We start from the raw sequence: 26453 nt of genomic DNA on the forward strand, positions 1-26453 counted from the left end.
GATAGTATTACATGTGACTTCTCTTTTCCCACCTAGATGTTCTTCCTTTGCAGAATTTAAGCAGATTAGTGAAAAGAAACATGAAATAAATCAATCATACATTAAAATTTTTGAGTCAATTGTGGATAGGCATAAGCATCTTTATGAACACTGGGGTTAGTGTTTAGTTCCAAACTAAGATTTTACTGAGAAAAAATCTGATTAGATGTTTTTTCCTTCATTTTAGGTAGGAAAGGAAGGGATCAGCAAAACATTTGGGGGCATAGGGAATTCTGTACTGCTAAAAGATGAGAGATCTTCCTCTGTACTCAGGCTTACGTACCTGTTTTCAATCATTCTGTACCATACCTGCTATGACTTTGTGATATCATCTATCTTGTACTCTTTTGCTAAGGTAAGGTTGCTTCACTAATCCACCTGATCAGTATCTTTCTTTTTCTACAGGAGATAGGACTAGAAACGATCTTGGGTTATCAAGTCCAGGACCCTGCTATCATAGGGAACCACATCACCTCATCCCTTCCTTTAACTTATCTAGTTCCATCTTAGCTAGTGTTTTGCTGCACTAATACTACTAGAAATACGTTCCAGAACCAGGTTCCTCTTCTTAAAACTTTTGGTTATTTGAAATGAAATGTATTTATTAATTATATGAATTCATAACTGCATTATTTTTGAAGGTGGACGAAATTAGCAAATTGAGTTAATCCTAATACCCTTATGGGTCTCCCCATGATAAAGAATGACATACATACAATGTGCAGTATGGTATCTTAAAACTCCACAAAACAATAATAACCTCAGTGATACAGTAAAATTAAGATCAGCTTTAAAATCTTGTTTTGAAAATCCATTTAATCTAGTCTTCTTGCAGGATATATTATTCAGGGATTTCTTTCGTTTATGTTTCCTATAAATGGGCAGCGATGTGTTAACTATTGGAGCTTCTTTTGAGGTATAGAAACAGATTCAGTAAGAAGGCTCTTTTCAAGGTTCATTAGGAATATATTTTTGTTATAGCAAATTACGTAACATTCTCTTATTTTTAAACATTAGGTGAGGCTTTGGTTAAACCAGTAAAATTTACCTTTTTAAGCTAGAGAGGCAACAGGAAATATTTAGTATAGACACTGATGCAGAGAAACGTTAGCCCTATTCCTTTCCCTTCTCCCCAGGCTTTAGAGCCACTTATTTTTAGCAATATCTAATGTTTAGTTCAGTGTGGAGACTGGATGAAAAAAAGGTGGATACTGAGTACATGGTAGGGTGAAAAAGCCTATTTTAGTCAAAGGATGATGGCACTAGACTGTGAAAGTCTGAGTTAGTCTGTGACTCACTCTGAAGAATGGACAAGGGCTGTGCAGAAGTGCTTCACCAGTCATTTTTCAGTGCTGCAGCATACAATCAGTTTTTGATTACCCAGGTTGAGATTTCCTGAAGAGGAAAAGCTATCACATTCAGAAATTATTTCCATAAATGCTAACCAAAGCAGGACTCAGTACTTCTCACTAAAACTGTAATTTCTACCTATTTTGAAAAAACACACTTTAAAATGGGCCCACAGGAGGAGGAGAAGGGCAGAAAATTTTCAGAAATACTTTACTTTTGTTTTATATTTCTCTAAAGCTAATGGAAGACTTTAAAATCACAAAAATTATTAATAAAATCATATCTTTCAGAACACAGGGATACAAAAAAATCCTGCTTGTGCAATGTCTAATATAATTTTCTATGGTCATTCACTGAAGGTGTTAACACTCCAAAGAGCTCAAATATTTAGAAAATTTCAAAAATTAAGACTTTTTTTGCATATGATATGGTGTCTAATATTTATAATTTTTATAATTTTCAGGAGGTTTTTGGAATTAAACTGGAGTACTTCCAGCAATATATATTTTGGGACAACTCTCCTATGCCCATTATTTCATAAATAACTTGACTTAGGTGTCTACTGGATGTATCATAATGTGCTTCCACATATTAAAAAATGGTAAATTTTTTAATGTCTGATATTATAAAAAAAGCCACAAACAACAAAACTTTAAAATTACATACCTGCCATTCTAAAAAAATTATAGACTGACGTGTGCGAAAAAAATTATTATTTAGTTAGAGTAATGTCATCAAGGGAGGACAGTTTTCCCTTTCTAAGGCATAGAACTGATCTAAGTAATGAAATGTTTAAAATGCTGTATTAATGACACCTTAGAAAACTTACTCTGTAGCTCTGCATTTGCTAAACCTGGTCCTTAATCATTAAACGATATGAACTAATATCTAAATAATTCACTGAAAAATTGTTAGTTTAGAGTAAGCATACTTAAAATTATGTCACTGTTTCAACATATTAAGACAAAAAAGTTCTGCTAGCAACTTAGTTAATGCATCAATCATTAACGGCCTTTACTTTTGTTTCTTACAAAAGCTACCCTCTCTATTATCAGTGCTGCCACAAACAGAATCACTTTATTGCCTGATGGACTTATGTTCAGAAATCCTACTTATTTATTTGCACTGGTGTGATCATTTTGGCATTTTTTCATCTTACTCATGAGCATTATCCACATCTCTTTTCATCTACTTTGTACTGTGTTCCTTTCTTATAGAGTTATGTGTTGCAGAAATTTTTGCCTCAGCCTGGTACAGTGCACTGGTGAAAATCAGAATATGTAACTATAATTAAGGTAGGACATGTACAATGTCTTATGATTTCATATCACATTAATATTTCAGGCAATTAAATACTGTAGGCTTTTGTTCATTTTTATAAACATCAATACGTTAATTTTCTATAAATTCTAATTTTCTATTATTATATTTATCCTCAGTTCTCACATATGCTTATCTTGAATCTTCTCATCTCAGGGATCTGATCTTTAAAAATTTTTTTTTTGCTAACTTCTAAGACTTCAGGGATTCCACTAACACTTGATGTTTATAGACAACACCAGTTCTACTGTCTTTAAATAACAGGTCATTTAATTAAAACTAAAAATCACATCTTTTTCTGAAATCCTTATCAGGATAAATCTCGTTCAGGCAAAAACCATTAATAATTTCATGTTAGGATAATGCTTGTCACAAGGATACAAGCTTGAATTAATATGCAGTGGTAAGATAAGTATTCAAAGAGAATCTGCTATCACCTGATAACCTACACAAGAAATTTGATGCATGGTAGAAACAAAAGAAATGCGATAGGGCAGACAGAAGTACAAGGAGACAGTAAGTAACATGCGAAAACTAACCCAGTCCTACTTTCTCTTCTGAAGTGTTAATAAATAATTCTAAAATTAATTTCTTGCATGAGTTTTACAAATTGCCCTTGTGGTAGTTTCATTCACGTGTGGTGCTTATTCTGCATTGCTTACATGGTAATCAAATAACCCACAATCAGTTGCTAGTCATCCTTACTGCTAATAGGCCACTGTACCACTGTGGCCTATAAGAGCTTTGTCACCAAACATTGGACAGTATTAGAATGTTATTTAGTCACTAAGAAAAAGTTCACGCTGCTTATTTAATTGACAGCTTAAAGCATAAATTTTGCATAGCTGGCTGCTACATACATATAAAAGGCCAAACTTATATTTCATTTCATACTATTGCCTTTGAATTTATTGGTTTCCTTTGTTGTCCTTGGGGAACCACTTTGAATGCAAGAAACTACAGTTATAATAGCTAGAAAGAAATCAGTGGTTACAGGGGAGGTGATCAAACAGTAAATAAAATAACCATTTATAGCTGTTTTAGCAGTTTGCCTTTATGTGTGCTTGGAATTGCATCTCAATAAAGCACAAACCAGGATTTAAAAACACACAGTTTCAAAGGTAACATGCAAAACAACTTGACTCTTTTGCCAGATTCCACCCTGAGGGTAATGGCATGCTTCAAAATATCGCTTGGCTAGGCTTTTATTTCTGGCAAAAAATATCTTCCACTAAATTGTTCTGTTCTGCAGCACAGCAGCACTAATTTATAATCTAGTAGCAAGGGACTTTCTGTCTTTCCCTCTCCCACTGAACATTTATATTTACTTTATCCCCTCCCCACTTTTATTCTAGTTTCTGTAGCAACTGCATTTTTTAAAAAAAAGATAAGAAAAAATGGAGTTTAAAGAAAGGACTGGAAAAGTAGCACCTGAAGAAAAGTTTGTGTGTCTGTTGATGACCTATGGGATATAATAATACAGTTCTGAGCTCATACACTATATTTTCTACCTGAAGATCTTGGCAGCTTACACAGAACAGAAAGTGACTGATTTGATTTCATAGATGGGAGGGAAGGGTGGAAGCAGAAGTGAAAAAAAAAAATGACATACAAGCTGTGTATGAGATTAGCACAAAAAGAAAGCAGGTCTCTTCATTTTCATGCGCTCTAGACCAAAGTGTCTTTGCATGTTATCTTCGCAGTTTTCCTTAAAACATATCAGTCATGTACAGAATCCCCAGCAGTTCAGCAGAACAGTGGTAATCCACTAGCAAGGGTGAAAGATATGGTAAGGAAAATCTGTTCTCAAGGAATTGGAAGTAGAGCCATAATTCAGTACATGTATACTACTAAACATCTTAACCTAGCAATTACTTTTGGTCTTGTCAGCCTCACGGGATTAAAAGAAGGAATGAAGCAGCTGGTGACTCCTGCACATACAGTTAATGTGTCATTCATTTCTTGAGTGTACCTTTGCTCCTTAACCACTACATTGTCACACTTGTTCACTCTTCATTGTCACATGCAATACCATAATCTATGATTTTTTTTTCAGAGAATTGTCATGAAAAATGCAGATCATCTTCAAGACCAAAGCAGTAATTGTGTGTAAAGTGCACATTACCTAACCTGTAGCAAAGAGGAATCTAGGGTCACATAGATGTTTGCCTCTTCAAGGAAACAGTAGAAGCAATTCATGCTCCTGAGCAGCATTTTCTTTCTTATCAGCATAGCTCTTGCTGTTCTCCTTTTTACCTTTTTATTTTTTCACCCTTGTTACAGTTTTACTGCTATTGGATTGTTTGAAAGAGAACTAGTGCACAATTTACACCAAAAAAAGTAAAAAGCAATAATAATTTGAGATGTTTCAGTAGATTAATTACTTTTTCATAACCCATTTTATCCAACGAATTACAGCTCATCACTTGTGGATTTGAAACTATTACAAATCCAATCATTCAGAATTATGACCACATTCAGGTTTTCTCACAGTGCTGTATCTGTGATTCCTGATCTGATTTCTGATAGAGAAAATCAAACTTTCATTCTTGACAAAACTGTGGTTTATTACCTGTTTTTATTTGCCACTATTTTCAAATCTAAGATATACCTTCTCTGTCATGTCCTTCTATTAGCATTCTGCAGAAAATACAGTCTTCATTACTGCAGATAGCAAAGAATTATCTTCCTATTACATGAGTTGTCACCTGGGAATTTTAGTATGATCTGGTTTGGAGATTCTGGGAAGCAGCTTGCTCAATTCTCATCTTCCCTTGTTTTTGTTATTGGCATTACATCTGCAAACTGAAAACTATTTCTGTCCTTTTGTCTTGGATGCTTCTGGGCACTAGAATGCTAAAGGCACTTGTTTACAAGGCAGAGAGAACAGGAGCACAAACCCATTTTGATAGATGATCTGGGTTGCTCTTCAGACTTCCCTGTTGTTTTATTGATTCACTAAACAGAAAGACTAATTCAAGTTTATGTTCTGTGTATTTGCTCTGGTCTCTCCAGAATTCTTCACCCTCCCCCAAGACTAAAAAAAATCATTTTGTCTTTCTATCTGTCAGCACAGTGACAGTGAAGTAACCATCAACTAATCAATGTTATTGCAAAACTAATTTTTGTTTTAAACAAACATCACCGCATTTTGTTGACACAATTAAATGATTTGAGTGTTATGCCATATATCTAGCATGCACCCTTGGGAGCAGGTGGAAGCTACAGCAGAAATCATGACATACGTGCTTCTGCATCAAATTAAATATTTTCCCCTTAATCCTAACACTAGCAGCTGTTAGACACTGTGGCTTACTGCATATAGCCTATATAATGAGACAGATGCAGGAAGTTCAAGTTCCTTTGCTGAATACTGAATAAAGCCCATCTCTTCAAGGCCACTAAGTCTTATTGCTGTTAAAATAGTCCTCCTCAAGCAAGCAAATACATTTGGCATTCAGATTTCATAAAGATGAAAAACAGCATTGTGTTTCTTATTACTAGAGAGACAAAAAATAAAGAGGTTTGGCAAATAAAATGCAGGAAACTTCCACAGAACTTGGTGCAAAAATAATTTCTTTCTGTTTTCCAAAAAGGAGTCAAATTAATCCTTTGCAATAACTACAGAAGTTCTTAGTAAGTCCAAAATTGGAGCTGGCTATTCCCAACTGTTGATACAGTATCCTGGAAAAAGTAATTTACTGATTATGCCAAAGAACAGAACTGTCTGCAGGTGGATGATATAGCTATTTGACCCTTCCTATTAAGAGCAGACATAATCTGTTTCAAGCTCCATTTTATTTATCTTCTGTTCCATTGCTTAGTAGGCTGCAAGGTTAAGGGCAATCCTTTCACGCTACCTGAGAACGTGAAGACAGCTTTTCCATATTTGAACAATAAAATCCTGTTCAAAGGACTACAGGACCACCAATTAAAATTCTCCAGTAAAAGTAATCTGAAAATATGATCTATAACTGAGAACAGAAAAAACCTGAAGCAGATCACTGCTTGAAGCAATGTGTTGATTACTTCCTACTGCAGCGAATGCTGTTGGAGTTCACTACAAGTGTGGGAAGGGGGTTTTGACTGTGGTTGGGTTTCATGTATTAAAACAGATTAGTCTAAATTGGAAGAATAATATAATTGTGCCTTTTTTTTTTTTTTTTTTTGGAGCTGGGTGAAAGTTAGTCGGGGCACTATCGCTGAAGCTTCTTGTGTTTGGAGGGCCAATCTCCCTGCTGTGTAGCTAAAGTAAACAAGTTGTTCAATAGAGTTTGAGGATGAGTTGAATATATTTCTGTAGGACACAGTTTATCTGTAAAACCAGAGTATAACTGCTGTGTTATATTTGTGCCATCTCCTGCGACTTTTGTACTTGTACCTCAGATATAAGAATTATCCTGACATGCTTATATACAAAACTATCATAACCATTTATCCTTCTTATCCCTTTTTTTATATACTAACAAGACATAAGGATAACAACTTTAAGTCTACGAAGTCAGCTCTAAAAGTGTCCTACACATAGAATTTTAATACTTGTTTCAAAGATTCAACTTCACAGAAATCAATGCCTATATATATATATATATACCTAGTGTTGGTTAAAGGGAATTTAAACATTTACTATTGCTATACCTGCGGCTAGGTTATATGTTTTGTACTAAAATGGCACTTTCTTAACTTAGATATAAAAAGTCCCATGCAAAGGAAGTCTCTCATCTTACAATAAATATTAAGTGTATTCAAAACCTTGTTATGCTGGTGAGATTTTGAATAAAATGGACATATTCAAGCTAAATATTACCAAAACAAATTTAGATCTGAAGTGTGGTTGTGTAAATGTGAATTTTCCAATGTGTCTCTGAGTTTCTAGAGCATATTGTGAGATCTATGTCTCCCAAAACGAATATTCACACTACTGTGTGAAGTGGGTCAGGATGAGCAGAGCTGGTTTTGAAAAAATGTTTTATATGTACAACATCACAAAAGTCACATTTTCACGCATTCAGTATGGCATGAAGAGTATGTATTTTTTAACTTCCCAGTTTTGGTCCCAAATCTTAGCTGGGGGGGGACAATTAATCTCCAAATTACCAGCACTGAGGCTCTAATAGGGAGATATTTTTTTGTCTTCCCATGTATTAAATAAGTAAAATCTGTTTTATGTCAGAACATTTAAACTAGAACTAGTAAGTGCTAGTCCTGGTCTCATAAGAAATCTGGTTAGATTGTACTGTGTTTGCTATGTGCATTTCAGCCCCTTTCAAGCATGTACAAACTTCAGTCCAAGAACAGTGAATGGGCATACATGACATTATATCCAAATTTAAAGATGCAATAAAAAACACTAAATACCTGCCCTGCTACAACCAGTTTTCTTGGACCCCCATGTCATACCTGGCTTTTCCTATGAATCAAGCAGACCCCAGAAGAGGACAAAGGCTGCTCTCCTGGTCTCCAGTGTTCTCTCCAGGGCTTTATTCCACTGTACTCTGTCAAGCAGGTCTGCTCTCCTGAAGTGTAAGGTAGAGAGCTCACTGTGCACCCACCTCACTGACCTAGGCCCCTAGAACTCCAGCATTTCATGGTCACTGCAGCCAAGGCTGCCAACATAATAGTACACATAATAACTCTTAGGTGTTAAACTTTAGCACGTCTAGTCAATATGCTTTTGCCTCTTGTAGAAGCATGGATTAATAAAGTATTTTTTCAGCATTTTTCTCTTCTATTGCTGCATGTACATTTGGTTCTAGTGAGATTGTGCTACAGTGAAGGACATATTTACCAAGGATATCACAATCCAGACAATTTCTGGACCATAAGTTACAGTCCTAATAGTAATTACTGTACTAAGTACTCTGAGCTAGGTTTCTGAGGAATCTCAACATACAAGGAACCTACAGCACCCCCTTGTTTCTGACTCTAGCAACAATTGCAATAAAACCAAGACAGAATGAAGGCTATACAGTTTGGACCAAGCTAATGCTTTAAACTATTAACAGTTTAAAAATAATTCTCAAATGTATTTTTTAAAGTCGATTGGATTTCCTACCTTTATTTTCTGTGGGGCTTCATGAATCTAGATGAGGTTCTGCAAGTAAAGCATATAGTATTTTTATTACCACAAAAAGTATTTTGCTAGTGACATCCTAGACTGCATCAAAAGCAGCGTGGCCTGCAGGCTGGGGGAGGTGATTCTCTCACTCTAGTCAGCTCTTGTGAAATTCCATCAAGAGTGTTGCACCCAGCTGTGGGCTCCTCAGCATAAGAAGGACATGGAGCTAATGGAGCAAGTCCAGAGAAGGGCCATGAAGGTACTTCATGTACTGGTGCATCTCCCCTTCAAAGACAGGCTGAGAAGGTTTAACCTGGAGAACATAAAGTTGCATGGAGGCCTCACGCCTGCAGTTGCAAAGTAGTGAATTAATTCCTTCTTTTCTTTTATTTCCACATACAGCTTTTGCTTCATCTATTAAACTGTCTTCATCTGTGCACAAGTTCTCACTTCTACCTTTCTGAGTCTCTCTCCCCCTACCCCCACTGTAGGGGAATGAGCTACTGTGGGAGACTGATTCACCACAACAAAAGTCAAATGATGGATGCATATTTCACATATGGAAATGGAATTGTTTTTTCTTTTAATAGGTTAAATTCTATTGCAGTTTTCAGTACAGAGTTCATATAAGAACATCACAGTTCTGCAGAATTAGGCTTCTTAGTTAAGCCTTAGCTGTTTGAAGAAGCACCAGATTTCCATCACCATTGTGCAAAACTTATTTTTCCTTTAAGAGTCTATTAGTAGACCCTACTGCAGTAAGTTCTTACCTTGTAAATGACTATATTACTGTAAGTAAACATATTAGGCTGTTTGGCTAGCTGTTGTGTATTAATTTAGCCACATAAAGCAGATAAAAGTATTTTTTACCTCTGGAAAGAGAAAGAAAAGTGGCAAATGGGATCTATTGTATTCTTTGTATAGTTTATGCTTTGCATTTTCTTGGTAATAATTCAATCCTGGCCAGTTTGAGACTCAGTAATTATTTCTTAGATGGCTACAATAAACACAAGGACGGCACCACCCACATACATTTGAAATTAATCATATGAGTTGCACCCTTGTGTTTTAAATATTCAACAAGTGTCAATGAACATATGATTTTATTGCAACCTTGTTTTGTCTTCCTTTTTATGCAAATTATGAAAGTAAAAAGTGAAGCAATAGCTAATTCAGGCAGATACTACTTAATCTAGCTCTAAGGCACAGTTTCTTGAGGAACAAGAATTGAAGAACACTACATTAATCTAGTATTGGGTAAATTATCTCATACAGGCAGCTGGTATTGCAATACACTGAAGAAAGACAAAACCAACCAAACAAATTTCACAGAAGCCAAATACCTGGGCTGAGTCATAAAGAGGGGTAAACACCCACCAAATGCTCTCCAATAATCTGAAAGAGTGGGAAGAATGCTTATAAGGGTCACATGGGGAATGACTATATTAGAAAATAATGGAACAACATTTTGAAATGAAAATTTAGGATTAAAATAGGAAGAATCACCTTCCAATGCAAAAAGTTTCACTTTCTGGTACTGAAGCAGGACGGAGCAGATCTGAAAGCAAAGGAATGAGAGAGGAAGAACCATAAAACTATATATTAGAAGCCTGGGAGTTCTAGGTTTTGTCCTGATTTGTGTTGGATTAAAAACTACAGGGACACAATGTTCATGGATTAGAGGAAATTGTTTTTATTCATCAATTTATAACTTGTTTCCCAAGCACAATAAGACAGTAGCTTTCTGAAGTTCTAGACTGATTCATTCTAGAGGTAAAGTTCAAGAGAATTTTACAAGTAAGCATGAAAAAACCAAAAAATGAAAAAACCAATTCATTTAAGAGATTCTTTCCATTTGCTAGAAACCTGATAGGCTTATTTGGAATTTTGACTCCAAAACAGAGAATTAGATTTCATTTAAATCATTGACTACCTGTTTCATACAGACTTAGCAACATTTTTTTCCCTGTTTGTTTTACAGGTGGTTTTATAGTCCATTCATGTCTTGTTTATCTCAAATTCTTAAGAATTTGAATAAAATTCTTTCAACTCAAACATTCCTAAATTCCTAATTCCTTGCATTCCTAAAAAATCCCCATAGAGTCAAATTTGAAGAGGCTTAAACTTCAAGACGCTGATTCTGTGATGCTTGAAAGAGGCAAAACTATTACTGTTTTTCCTGTATTTAAATTTGTATATAGAAAGAATAAATACCTTTTCAACCTATGTAATAAATTGATAAGTCATCTCCAAATATGACAGCTAGTATCAAGCCTATTTCAAGTCCTTGGATAATTTCTATATCTAGATCCACAGGTATTTGAGATACTACTCTTCCAGTCAATTAGACCACCCTATCAGTTCTTCAAAATGTCAGACATCATCCCTCTGATTTTGTTCACCATTCTTAAGCTGAAGAATGAAAATAAGAGAAAAACCCCTTAATATCTTTGCTGGGGATGGTTACTTACTGGCAGCAACACCATCCATGTTGGTTCAGCATTTGCCTTAACAGCGTATCTTATGCTGCTGTGCTTGGAATCTGCAGATATTTCTAAATGGTATACAACAACAGAAGAGCCCATTTGAACTTTTCCTAGGGACATATTTAGTATTTTCTAAAATCCAGTCTTCAGTATTACACTAGTTATTTTGAGCAGGATGTTGAACCTGTTGATATCCTGAGGCCCATCCTAAACTACAACTGTAAAATCAGGATCAAAAAGGCCTCATATTCTCTATTTGCAAATATTTAGAACTACTGAGCCATGCTACAAATAGTTCCAATACTGCTTACATTTCAATTATTTTTAATACATGCTGTGTTACTCCTTGAATAATTCATACCTCCAAAAAATTAGAGCAGCACACATTACTGTCAATCTGCCTGCATGTTTCACTGCTCTTCAAAACAAAACCATGTAATTCCTGGTTCTGTATTCTATTCTGATTTTTCCTTTGATTACAGGGGAAACGATTGCATTTATGTTGCTGAAGAAGACATCAGAATCAAACTCATTATTTGTAGAACATAGTGACATATGAAAAGAGGAATATTAATCCCTAGCCTTGACATGACAAACTCTTTTTTGGATTAAGTGAAATTTCACAGTAACCATTTTATGACCTGTATTTGTTACAAAATACCCATGAATTTTTAACAAGAATATGAACAGAGGTTACTTCTAAGGATATTACGGTCAAGTTGCCCATGTAAAGTAAAAATGTGAATAACAAGGAAGTGAAAGGTACTACTACCCTACAAAAGCACATTCTTTGCAAGAATGGGAGGAAGGAACAGTTCATACTCTTAAAGACTAATAAGTGAGCCTGTTCAGTGTTACCTTAAATCCCACTTTTGCCCCTTGCAAAAGAAACAAACTGGTGTCAGTATGAAGAGGTCAGCTTAGCGGAGGACTTGAGAGTGGTTTAATCCTGTCTGTTGGTATGGGAGACAGATGAACTGTTCACTGGCTCTCCCTAAATACTCATCTCAATTTTCTTGTTCTTGCTCACATATTCAATATCCTCCACAGGAAGGACATTGTTTCTTGTCCTTCCTTCAGAAGATCAGGTCTAAAAAGACAAAATAAATACCCTCTCTCATGAAGGTATGAGTTACCCTTTTCAGGATGTCCCAAGGACTGAGCATATGCAGGTTATCGAATAGGAGGATTAACAAAAAATTTGTTATAGTAGTCTTACAGAGAGCTTCAGGTCTCCAAAATTGTTACAGGGGATGATTATCATAGAGAATTTCCTCTCATTAGACACAACCTCTCAGCAAACTCCTCCTGTAGTGAAGACTGTTTTTCAAACCTCAGGGTAGGGACAATTTTTTTCATTCCCCCCCTCAGGGAATTTACTGCTCATGAAAGTGCTGGCTCAACATTTACTAGGTTGAAGTTGTTATCCACAACATTAATGAATAATTCAGCATAGCCTCTAAAACTGTTGCTGTGAAATGAATGGGGTTATTTGGGTCATACCAGAATTGCTAAGCAAATTATATTTTTTTATAGGAAGTGTTCTTTATATAGTGAATGCAACTAGGTAGTATATAGGCAAATAAATTGATTTGACTTTTTTTTTACACATATATGTCTCTAAGAACAACTTTGCATCGGTATGATTTGGAAAATACAGTGCAAGATGGTGAATTTGTGACTGTTTTTGAAACTCAGATTGTTATTAAAAGCACCAAAATAAGGAACAAAAGAGGGTTGCTTGTTCGTTGTTGGGTTTTGAGATGGATGCTGTCTAGATTGGAACAAGACAAGGGCTGTAATGCAAACATATTCTGCAGATACAAACTCAAAAAACTGACACAGTTGCTATACTGTAATATAGCAATGTACATGTATTTCTAGACTATAAGTAGAGATTCCTAAAAGGTTTTTTAACTAAGCAACTCAAGAGAATCCAGTTCAGCATTTTTCATGGTAAGAGTATACAAAGGCATATTTACAGGGCTAAAAAAAGGAAGAATGGTAATTTTGGTGATGTAGATACCATCACCAAAATGATGGTGGCAATTATGTTGAAAATTTACATTCCTTGCTTTCAAAAATTCTGAAACCAAAATTCAAATCTCACCTTAACTAAAACCTACATCTTAATTGTGCTCTTTGTGTCCAGTACAATGGAAAGCACGTGGCTCACATTTTACAGTTATGCTCCAACTCATTTTTGACAAAAATGAGAGTGTTCTAAAGAATGAGAAAATGAAATGTTATTTTTTTGGTAAAAAATGCATGCATGACATAAGAATATATTTCGTTTGAAGTCAGAGAAATTTAAATACCAGTAAGATACTTTTAGTTAAAAGGATGCTAAATTAAGTAATATTGGTTTATCTTAAAATTTCACAGACAACAAAACCCTGAAGGGGTTAAAGGGGGTAGGTGGGGAGAGAACAATACCCTGATTTCAAAGTAAGAAAAAGTATTTTTACTCTAAAGAGAGATATCAGAGAAAAAAAGTACTTAGCAATCAGTATTATGACAAAAATAAGGACTTAGACAATTTCATTTGCTTTATGCAATCTATGAGAGAATCTTTTCAGAAAGGCCATGACTCCTGCTCTTCTTTCAAGAAGAAAAGCAGGAAAAAAAATCTAGATATTACTCTTCTTGTTGACCTCTACATGATATTTTCTAACAAACAGTCTTCAAGCATCATGGATAACTTTAAGGATAAGAAGAAGGTACAGCTTCAGCTAATAAAAAGAATTATTATTATTATTATTATCAGGTAATAATTTCAAACACAGATTAGGGTGACTATCACCTCTTTTTATACTTGTATTCTTCATCCAGTAAGTGGCCTTTAAAACTCACTGATGATATTCATATCTAGTAGGAACATAACCTCTTAATGCTCCCAGTATTGATTAATATTTTAAGATGTAAAAGATGCTGCCCAGAAAATTAATCTCATCCAGCATTAGATATTACAGTTGATATAAACACACTTGGAATTTCCATCTTTGGACTATAGTTCTGTAAACTATTTCATGGTCTCTGACTTAACTGCTCAAAGAACACAAATAAGTGAGCTTCATTTTAGTTGTAATGCAGTTCTGCTCTGCTCAACCTTTTGACACTCAGAGGGCACTTCATAGCAAGCTGGTGCCTCAGCTTTAAAGGCAATTTACCTTTTCTCTTTGCATCACTGAGAAAACTGAAGGCTAATATCTCAAATCAGCCTAAGTATCTTTTTCCTCTGTTTTGCCACAAAACTTCACTTGGTCATAGCAGCCTGTATACCCACTTTTAACAACACCTTGGATGAACAGCTACTCTCCATCCATTCACCTTCCTCTAGAATATCAAAGATTACTTACAAAAGAGTACTGCAGTAGAAGCAAAGACTAGCCATACCAAAGTGCAGTGTAAATTAAGGCTTCTCTCTACCTGAAAGTATGGCTCATATCCAGATACTGTATTTATTCCAAATACTGTCTCCATCTGAAGCCCAGGAACAAATAAAATAATCTGTTCAGCTCTTTCCAGAGTAACAAGACGGTTACAATGTCAACTGAAAAATATAACACTGATATTTTCATGGACACAAAAAAACTTATGCTGGGACTTGAGGACTGCAAAAGCCAGGATCAGATTTCCATACACTTTCATATCTTGCAGCTTGAATAAAATAGCTTCTAGGATATGAGCATCCCTTACCAAATGAAGTGCATAGAATCCTTTTTGCTAAAGTCCCTTTCTAGTAACATCAGGGGGTCAGGGACAGAATCCTTCTGGTGAGGAAGTACTTCTTGCACTTGGAATTGCACAATGGAGTAGAAAGTTTTTGGGGTCCAGTGTACATTCAACCTCTGTGGTTGCCAGCTTGGGCTTAGGGGCACCATAGAATAGGAGTGACATTTTGAAAAGACATTTTTGAGAAAGCTCTGCTAATTGAGCCCAGTAGAGGCTTCTCACAGACAGGTTCAATAACGACTGAGTGTGAACCTCCCTCCCCTATACACATGCACACTCAAGCGTTTTAATCATCAAACACGCCTCTGCAAATAAAAGAAGTATTGACCTAAATGGTCAGTGAATTCAGGGAAGACTAGGACATACAGGCTTTCTTCATTTGGGTTAGCTGTTGAAGGATGCTGGTAAATTAACAAAGGGCAACAAAACCTGTTCTGCTGGCCAACCCTGTAGCAAACTACTTTGCAATCATGCCAGGAGATTGTCCTTTGTCATCTGTTTATGATGTCTATTGCCAAGAAAAATTCTGTAAGCTGCCTGTTTTAAGAGTGGCAACTGCCAGCCTTGACTGCAATTATGGGTTTTCCAGACAGCTGTGATAGTATTTAGATGTTGGCATGATGAAATGAGCTGAAATGGGATGTGGATAGAGAATAAGCTGGCATACCAGTGTCATGCACATGTGAGCATCTTAACTACATCAAAACTTATATGGCTGCTGAATCTGGTGCTTGATGGATTCTCCATTTGAATGAAGTTTTTTAGGATGAATCAGATATCAAAACTATGCCTAGCTTCCTCCTGAACATTCAAACACATCTCGTCAATTCTATTTTAACTAGAGGACATGCTTAATGGTGTGTAAAAACCTGAAACTGGAAACTCACAAAAGCTCTGAGCTAATGAGACCCATGCAGCTGCTGAAGGTCGCTAAATATTCCTACCTGGCAAAAGTGATGGTCATATCTAAAACTCTAACTTTAAAATCAAAATTTTAATAAGGCCTCATATATTAAAATTTCTATTTAACTGTGTATATCATACACAATATGAACTGAAACCAATCATCATCCTGTACTCATATACCCTTATCTCTTAGAAGACAAAGAAAAGTGTTGGCAAAAATGTTGACTGATGGCAGATGATCAGGATATGTCTGTCCTTAGAGAAGCATGGACATCCAGGGAAGCCTAGCTAAACACCTATAGTATACTTATAGTAAATTTATTCTTTTCTATATCAGTTGAAATGAAAACTCAAATGAAATAAAGATGAAACACTGATTTCTCTTGCTGTGAGCAGTTGACTAAATGAGTAGATCTAGATAGGACTGATGGGCAACAAAGAAAAGCAAGTGAAAATGCTGCACAAGAGTTAGTGAACTTGAAAACCAGAGTATGCAAAGACTTATCACATAGCTGATTCTTGTAACAACACATAATTTGACATAATTTCAATTTATTATCCATCTGACATATCTATTGTGTCCTTCCTTATTAAATTTTGCTCTGCTTGGAACAAAAGCTGCCTCTGACCTATAATGACATTTCAACGGCTGAAGAATAATTATTGAAATAAAAGCCTTATAATGACTATCTAATACCTTCCCACACAGAATCTTTTCTTGTGCAGAAAATGCTTCCACTCTTGGTGGTCTCCTTTTTAATTTTTTTTTTTTGCTGTTAGTTTTTTTCACACCCCCCCCCCCTTTAAATGCATGGGCATGAAAATGAAATGCACTGCCACAAGTTCTGTAACTGTAGTATATAAACACAGTAGATACAAGTGTCATGAAACTCAGTTACATTTTCATAGTCAAATATATAACTGAATATTCAAGTTAAAGTCTTCCAAAAATATGAAGAAATGGTTGAGGGGAAAAATGTATTCTTTAATTACACTTTAATTGTGTAAGGTGTTAAAACCACATCTCTTAAATCTCAATTGAATTACACTTACTATTCAGAGTTCTAGCCTGTAATAATTTGAAATCAAGAGAAGAATTTTACTTCATTTGGTTTCCACAAGAAATTATGTAAAAGTTTGGAGAAGCTAGTGGAGAACAACCACTGGATATGAACATCTCTCTTTAAAAAAATACACTAAATACTTTGTAATGTAAACCAACAATCTATTTTGACATTTATAGTCATCAGCCATTCGTAGTATTATGTTTCTTACTCACTGAAAAAATCCCTTACCCTCCTTTAAGTCTTGAGATCATAGTTCATATATTTGAGGGGCGGGTATCATACTCGCTTTTTCTCCAATTTTATCAGTAACTTTCTCCGGCAATGTTGTCCAAATTACAGTCTTCAGCTTCTAATTATATAAATCTCTTTTCACCTCAAAAAGAAGAAAACTAGATAGTGTATTTATATATAGCTGTCATGACAGAAAAAGTAAGATAATGTGACTTCATATACACCTCAAAAGTCCAATTATTCAAAAGAATATATGGGTTTAGAAAAATAATTTTTAACAATTAAATTTCATTGGATATTTGACTACTGCAATTGGAAAGACTGCAAAGTCCTGATGCACTTAAGCATATGCTCAAATATTCTTGTTGTTCCCCCAGGATTTGAACAAATTATGAGGGAGCTTAATAGGAATAAACTGTTAACTGTTAACCAAATATTAACTCAAAACTTCTTTCATATAACCAGCACAGGAACGTTAGTATTTTGATTTATTTCAGATATCCCAGATTCTGACATTGTCTGGGTAGAAATCTGACTTCTAAAGCTAAACAGGCAGGGAATAATTTCTACATGTCTAAGTTTCTGTGCACTAAAAGAGCAATAACAGTGTGACTGTGAGGAGATGACCAAAAGAAGGCAGAAGGAAGTAATCTACTCCTATGTGTATTATAAGTTCATAATGCATGCAGGAGTAGATTGTTTATCACCTTGTTTATAAATTATGAAGGAAGTTACATGTTCCCCAAATTCAAGTACTATATAGCGAATGAAGATGCAGTATTCTTTTCATCAAAATCTTCCCCCAAAATTTGTTCTGTTTATTCTGGTGCAGTCAAATTTAAGGATTAAACTAATCATAGCCCCCTACCATCTAAGGGGGCTGGCCACTGCAAATATAGTAACAGATCTTTTTCTTTTTCTCAGATGTTCATAGTGAAATAAGGAAAAACACAATTTTTACTGGATCTACATATAATTATTAATAAAATAGTGGTTAAAGACTGATAGATGGTACCTAGAGCTGCTCGGTTTTGAAGCTCCACATCCAACACCTTTCAAAACTGTTGAAAAAGGCACATCAAGATTCTGGTCTAAATAAATAAAACATTAGCCATTTTTGAGATAAACTACCAGACTAATTTAAAACTAGAGAAAATGTGTTTCTTGTTTGCCTTCAATTTCTAACAGTTTTTGTGGTAGCTAAATTACATTTTTATATGATGAACTCCATTAAAATATCTCCCTTTTGACAAGCAGAAGCAATTTATCATCCTCCAGCCATTTAATTCCATATGCAACTGGGCATTCTATGAGCTCCACAGAGCACAGCCTCTCTCACTTGCCCAGGAGCATCATAAAGTAATGCAACTGCCACCTACATATACACTAATAATAAATGGACTCAAATTCATGCATTATGGAGTCCAAAAACATACTTCAAAAAAATTTAAAGAATGCAGGACTTATCAGGAGCATCCTACACATCTTTATGTATGTTGAAAAATAAAGGAGTGCACATAGTCCTTTACTGACTGAAAAATATGAATTGCATAAATATTTGAGGAAATTGTTCTCAAGTGTTCCCTTCAGATTCAGAAATGACAATCATGGTTAAAGAGTAGTATTCTTCAGCTCAGTTGAAGGAGGAGAATCAAACTCAGTTTGCTCACATGTTGTGAAGCAGGTAGAGTCCCATCCAACAGCTCTGTTCCACTGACACCTCTTTAAAACACTTGTAAGTCCAGGTTTCCAGGTGAGGAGATATGATGCTACAAATGAATAGTTACATGCAGCAGTAAAAAAACCATTAACTCTGGAAAGAAGTAGCTTAAATAACCTGAGCATTGACTACCTCTATTATATAACTTTACTGACAATTTTGAATTCATCTCTGTCCCATTGATAGTGTAAGTTATGTTCTACTTTCCAAAAATCTCCAGAATAATCATGAAAGGTCAAACCATTTCCAACTCTCATGAAACCAGCAATAAATACCCATAAAATATAGTTTCTTTTCAACCAATATATTTACTTCATAACCAAAAGTATTAAGAATATTTGGGAAGTGGATTTGGAGAACAGAAAAATATGTATTTAAAGTGTTTTAAATATATCTACAAACCCAGAAAAATGACTTATGTCTGAACAGTAGCAAATGTACTACCTTTGTTGGGAGAAGGGAAGATGACTCAACAGACTACAGACCAATTACCTTATCTCACTATCATACAAAATTAATAATATATTTTAAGGAGTAATCACTACACACACCCAGTAAGTTAGAAAACCATAGAAAACACTGCATGGGTTTAAAAAACCCCCATGCATTTACCTGAAATCAATTTTTGAAATTCACTTTCAATACAAATGAAAAATGATATAGTCCATTTGTAGAAATAAAAACTTCAATTTTTAATCATGTTTAATGAGGAATTAAAATAGGAAGGATGTCAACTAAAAATGAAACCCTGAAATGTTTGGTAATGATAAAGAGTGGCAGGAACACTAGGGTAATAAATAACATTGTTTGAGATGGTTTTGGAAGTTATTTTTTTTCTTAAAAGTGCAATTGTAATATGCTAGGATGTCAAATTACTTGGCAAAAAATATGTCCTTTGCTCGGTCAATAAAAACAATGTGGTATATATGACACCTACAAATTAATGATGTGTTCTACCTAGACAGTGGAGAAAAGTAGAAGATTATTAGTGGACAGAGTAACTGGCAGAACAAGTAGGTATAAGTTGGTTAGAAATCAGAAGTTGTATATGCAGAAGTTTATAAATATGTGTTCCTCATATTGACACTTCTAACATCCATAGAAAGATCTCTTTGATGTTTATTACCACAGAATGGCATTTTAAACTCTTCAAGCTAATAAAAATCAACTAATCAAGGAAGCATTATTTGCAGTAGTCTATTACCAAATCAAAAATGACAGGAGAGCATCACACCATGGATAACTGAAATACCTGAGCCATTTTTTTTTTACAATCAAATCCAGTTTAAGCATCCAGTACTTTGTATTAAAGGGTCATATATCCTTTTGTTTCAACTGGGTTTAATTCCAATCTACATCCACCTACTTCACATTAGACTTGGAGATATTTATTAGTAAAAAGAATAAGCGAGAAAAGGAAATCTCTTTTAGATAGAATTATCAGTACAGAATAAAAAAAGTGAAATTCTCAAGACTTTCTGACCAGCAACTCATGTGCAAGATGGAATGAGTTTCTGGATTTAATGAAATTAAAAATTGAGATTAAGTTTACTTTGCAAGTCAAAATTGTTACTTTTTCTGAAGAGAATGTTAGAGGCCTGGATAATTTTGCACAACAGGCATCAATACTGACAGAAATGATTACTGATAGAATCATTTGCAAAAAAAAGCTGAGTGCAATACCAGTGCAAATAGGCTTCTCACAATTAATTTTTCCGTTGAAATAAGTTTCATAACTGATGAGTGCCATAGAGACAGCTAAAACCATAAAAACCTTTTTTTTATTACACTTGAATGGGGAAAACCACCATTACCGATATTTGATACACGAATGCACCAATGTTTTGTATTCTTTGGCTGTACTGACACACTTTTTCATTCTTCATCTCTGACATCAGTGCCCAATGTGGCAAGTTTTTGAAGGTTTTCCAGATAAGAAATTGCTCAGAGGGCAATGGAAAAGGCAGAATCATGCTCCATATCATGGTCTAATCCAGTGCCTGACCTTAGGAAAGTAAGCTCATACTTTGAAAACGCGTGTATTAGAAGCTGCAACACTGAAGCAACAACATCCCATTTATTTTCAAGTCTAGTTGGGTGAAGTGAAGAAAACAACACAAAGAATGAGTTTATTGCAAAAAGAAACAGCAAAATACATACCAGATAAAGCAGTTTTCCTGTTTTAAGTGAACATAGTTTTGAAGAGGGGCCAATTTTGCACATGAATTTACAAGCACATAAACCATTTCTCAGTACCCTGCAGTAAGGATAATACAAAGTAACCATTTATACACAGTATCACTTCAATATCATCAGGAAATTGAAAGCACACATATGCACAATCTTGATAGACATACAAATTGAATATCTGCTTTCAGAAGTTAAAGGATCACACATCACATACATCTAAGCACAGCCTTTTTCACTCAAAAATTGATGAAATATATCTGCCACCACAATGCTTTTGTTAACTCTGTGAAGATAGAAGTGTAAAGATGAAAAAAGAAATCCATGTAAAGTTGAAAGCAGTCAACAGTAAATTTACTATGTTAAAAGCATGAAACTTACACAAAAAGTTCATATCTAGATGGCCAAGATGCTGATCTATACAAGGTATTGAGATGCAAAAAATAAATCAACAACAAAAAAAATTTTCTATACTAAAGTTTGGAATATTCCAGTACCAATTTAATTTGGAAAGTTGAGTAATTCCTTTCCAAATTCTTTATACTGCAAGCATTATTGCACTTTATCATCACCTTTTTTACTCCTATCATTAGAAATGGTTATTGAAATGCCTTGAAACAGAATAGTTGCTTTCATCCCTTCTGTAAAACTACCTATTTTCCTTTATAATTGGTCAGTGGAAATTCACATTTCCAGGCAGGGTTACATTAGTGAAGAAACATTGTTACTGAGATGTATACTTTTTTCCTTCACATAAAAAAACTTGGTAACAAGTCCATATATAAGTGAAAAGAGTTGCAAGGGATCTATGATTACCAGCTCAGTCTCAGAGAGGTCTGTCACACATATGATGCTCAACAATTTGCAGAAAGATAAGAAGTGGATGAAATAGCTATTAAGCTGATATTTACTTCAAACCACCTATTTTCTTTTTCAGCAAACCTGGACTAAGATTCACCAGTTTCCACAGAGGTAAAGGCCAAAGGAGATATTTAAGCAGCTGCAAATGAAGATCACATTCTGCAGATCTTATGACTACACGAGATTACATGAAGATAAAAAGATAAACAAAAAGGTAAATAAATGCTGTATTTAGGTGTTCAACAGATTAGTTTATACTGCATTATCTGTTATTATACAGTAAAATATTTTAAACAGTAATGTACTAATTTTTTAATGTTCCTTTGTTTTATAAAAAACTGTTAAAAAGAACACTAGACATATTGAAGTAGATTAAAGTTTACTCTAAAGCCTGTAATTTTCATAAATACCAAAGGGTAATTTCACTCTTGAGCTAATTTAAATGCAATTTGAATATAATTTTGGCAGATAGGAATCTCTAACTAGTACTTATTTCTGGTAGTGCACAATCAGAGTAAACACAGAGGAAGTGTAACCAAGAACCCAGCCTCCAGAATATTTTTTACATTCAACTGGATCCCCATAATATCAAAAGATGAGAAAATATTCCTAAGCCTTGTTAATATACTTAAACAGGTATCACAGAATCACCTTCTTGACTAATACTTCTTCAAAACAACCTGCCAGGAAGGCTATTACACAAGGATTACACTGAGTGCAAGACAGCCTTGTATGTCTTTTCCAAATCCATTTTTCTTTATCATCCATTCATGTCTCTGAACTTTTGTGCTAAAGCTAAGAAAACAACCTAAGGAGGTATTATCTTTTCTATTACAATTTCTACAGCACTATTATGGTCCTTCCAATTTTCTTCTTTTTGCTGTGGAAAAACAACTTTTTGGCCCATCTTGAAAGTTTTTATTTTCTTCCCCGAAGAGTGCTATGTAAGACCAAGATATTATTATACATTTTTTTGTTTATTCTGTCTTTAGTTGGCAATGAATCTCAAAATCATAGAAGTGTTCATTTCAATGCAGTATACTACCCCAAACCCATAGGCTTTTATTAATTTTTATCTATGCAATACATCTGCAATTTGGTCAAAGTCATCACATTCCAATGTTACCCTCTTTCAGAACATGTTTGAGGAAAGATGGGGTGGGTGGTGAAGCTTGTTTTTCTCAAGTGTGGCAGTAGCAAACACTTCACAGTGGCTACTGAAAGACATTTTCCTTTCAATTTATTGATTTCATCTCTTTCCTTGGCTACTTTTGAATTGTAAAATGGTAGAATAAGCTAAAACTGAATTTTTGCTTACTTCAGACTTAGTTTCTCTGTCATAAAAGGCTAAAAACCTCCTGGTTTTCTCCAGAGTGAAAACATTGTTTTTCAGGAAAGTAGTTATTTGTCAGGATAACTACTATTTGGTTGGAGCAGTTTGTATCATGGTGGCTACCTCCAGAATCATAAAGTTCTACCATCAGGATCACTTTGTCTTTGGTGGACTCTCACTACCAGGCTGCCTCTTCTGAGAGGTACCTCTTAGACCAGAATCACCGTCAGTCCATTTATTGTTATTGATAAGCAGTATTGTCAATTAAAGTTATTTTCTTCTGTGCAGCATGTTAAACATCCAGTCTGCTATGCTGCACTGACAAGCACTGAAATCAGCTGAATATATTCAAGGAACTTTAGCAGGCTTTCACAGGCACAGACTTGAGATCAATCATGGCTTAAGCCACCATTTCCCAAAACCAATTAGCCCTACCAGGACCCATATGTACTTCCAGAACATGACATGCCAGGCTGACAAGACCTCTCAGCAAAATCAGTACATTCCCCATACTTTGATACAGCAATACTATACTGTAATTGATTTCTTCTTCCCTAAAGACTGCCAAAGCCTGCCTCATCTGTTAGAACGATGATATTTCCAAAAGGTCACTCTCCCTTAAGCAATATGATAAATTATTTTTATTTCATTTGCCTCTTACTCTCATCCCTCCTTGCAAAACTATCCAAACCTGTAATTCAGCTGTTCCCTCAAGCCATTGACTCAGCTAGGTATAGAAACTCAAACATGGGAAACTCAGAACATTTCTTAGAATTATTTCTCTTTACCCTCAAAAGTTTTCTATAGGAGAAGTGTGCCAAGTTCAATTAAGCCTTTACCACAGAGAACTGCCAAGAATGTAGTCAAGAATAATTAACACAAATGAGCTATAGCAAAAGTTGCCCTTCCAACCCCCTACAGTGAACAAGCTCTTGCAGCCAATTCCCCCACCCTGTAGAAAAGGACTGCAGAGCCTGTTACTCCGACGACTCACTTATCTAAATCCTTGTCATACACATATTTGATACTGAATGACAGAAAATATCAATGCTTAAGGATTTCCATTGGGAGTTAGGGACTGTAACACTGATTTATACATATATCTATGTAGATATTACATGTATATGTGTACCAAGAAAAGTTAGAGACAGATTATTAGGCTTCACGGGATTTTTCAACTCTTGACCCTCTTCTAAACAAGCACAGAGGAAACAATTTTCATCTTTTCTAGTATTAACATGCAAGACTGTTGAGAAATCAAGCATTTCTTACTACTTTAAAATAAGAAAAAAATAACACAGATTTCAGTGATTTTCTAAACTTTTCATTTGTGTGTTTTTCCATCTCCTCCCTAGCATTCAAAATTAATTTTTTTCTGAAAAAGTTGTGGAGGGAAGACATTACAAAGTAGAATTAGTAAGAAATATGTAATACATTTTTTTCTTTCCAACCATATACAAAACCAGAAAAACCTACAAGGAAGCAAGTATAATATCTAATTAAAGTTATTCCACATTAAACCAGAAGAAGGAAATGAACAAATGTCTCATGTGATAATTTGAGTTTAACACCAGCATACAAAACTCAGTAAAGATACAAACTCTTCTTTTTTTAATAATAAGAGATTATTACACTTTTTTCCATCACAGCCATCTTTATAAGGTGCTTGTAAGAAGAGAACAAAAAAGAAATATTACCAAGGCAGATTTGTTCAGTAAAAGCAGTTAAAAAATAGCAGCAAAATTCAAAGTAATTTCGAGCACTTTGAAAAAGACTACACATATTCATTGCCTTTTTTACATACCTGATTATAAAAAACAACTATGCTGAGAAGAAGGGGAAAAAGAAGTTAATCAAACTGACATTTCAGTGCTCAGTTAGTAATTTGCAATACATGATACCTAGAAGTAAAACATAATTCTGTCACAACAATACACATGAGCTACAGGATCATAACAGTAACCCAGAAGTAGCAGAGAAGTGAGTTAGAAAAACAGGTAAAGGTGACAGAGAAATATGGTTCCCAGTGCACATTTCTAACTTTTTGTAGCAGAGAAAAAATTGTGTATCCTCTCCCTAGCATGAAGGTTTGGAAAATAACTGGTACACAGCAGTTCCCACTTACCAACAGGATCTAGGCACCATGCTGCTCTCCAGGATCACGCTGTCAAGGGCAAAATGAAACTTAAATTGTAGCATGGGAAACACTCTAAAACTACTCATTGCTCACACGCTATTGTAAACAGCTGTCCCTTCTTTCTGCTTCATTGCACTTTCCAAAGAGAGCTTTAGAGGTTACCAAGACTTTAGTATAGGTACCACAGGTCTATACTTACATTTTGTAATGTGTTACCTTTAACAAAGCCCATTGCAGAACAACAAAGGCAGGCAAGAGACAGGTTCAGATTTCTCTTAATGCTTGTTTTCAGGAAAAGCATCCCTAATACTGACCAGCAAATCTACCAAAACAAAATCATGTGACATCACTAAGCAAAAAAAAACCCCAAAAAATCCCTACACAAATACCCCCAAAACTCCCACAGTATGATCTTGACAAAGCTATTCTTAGCACCTGTGAATGATACTTTAATTTTGTTCTTCCCAGAAACCAACCTTCTCACCATTTTCACTTTAGATGCTAAAGCAAACAGGCTTGAAAGTTAGGTTTTTATCCTGAACAGAATTAAGCATGGCCTCATGATCACCTGATATCTGACTCTTGATTAGCTGCACATTGGTTTTAATTATCCACCCGCTTTCAATTAAGTATTAGGAAATCCATCCTACTAGTAGTACAAACTAATCACCCTTGCACACAAACAAGAGTCCTTTTTCTTTGTACATCTGATAAATACAAATAGTTAAAATAAATTTTTAAGCTTGCAGCAATCTTGTTAAAAACAATAGTAAACAACCTCTTTTAAAATCTATAGATAAATTAGTATTATGCACTAAAAACTGTACCACCTTTTATTGTGACAGTATCTTAAAAGAAATTTAGGTTAGGAATTGAGAGTCTGTTTTGAAAACAATATCATCATATCCCACAAATCAAAATCCTGACCCTGCCCTTCCCCAAAGCATGGATGTCTTTGTTCCACAGGCTGCTTTGAAAACATGCCCTGTATGACCACCAGATCAGCTTTTATAGTCAGCTGTA

The 26453-nt window shown here is 34.9% G+C and overlaps 1 long non-coding RNA gene across 7 annotated transcripts in view; it reads right to left on the reverse strand.

Annotated features, from left to right (window-relative positions):
* The window catches only part of LOC136291764 (uncharacterized), a 33904-nt gene extending 7981 nt beyond the window's left edge, over positions 1-25923 (reverse strand). The window contains exons 1-10 of one of the 7 annotated variants that reach the window (XR_010721704.1): positions 25866-25923; positions 25630-25752; positions 25419-25457; positions 25098-25194; positions 21073-21169; positions 18863-18961; positions 17190-18283; positions 8917-9080; positions 8765-8803; positions 8110-8225 (exon numbers count right to left, since the gene is read on the reverse strand). This is a non-coding gene — a long non-coding RNA (uncharacterized lncRNA). Of the gene's footprint in view, positions 1-8109; positions 8226-8764; positions 8804-8916; positions 9081-17189; positions 18962-21072; positions 21170-25097; positions 25195-25418; positions 25458-25629; positions 25753-25865 lie in introns of all 7 variants that reach the window. The other 6 variants (XR_010721705.1, XR_010721703.1, XR_010721702.1 and 3 more) reach the window with 6 other exon arrangements.
* Positions 25924-26453: the final 530 nt, after the last annotated feature.

The sequence above is a fragment of the Chamaea fasciata genome, unplaced genomic scaffold, assembly GCF_029207755.1.
Source record: "Chamaea fasciata isolate MVZ Bird 193981 ecotype frontalis unplaced genomic scaffold, bChaFas1.0.hap1 SCAF_7, whole genome shotgun sequence".
Lineage (NCBI taxonomy): Eukaryota > Metazoa > Chordata > Aves > Passeriformes > Sylviidae > Chamaea > Chamaea fasciata.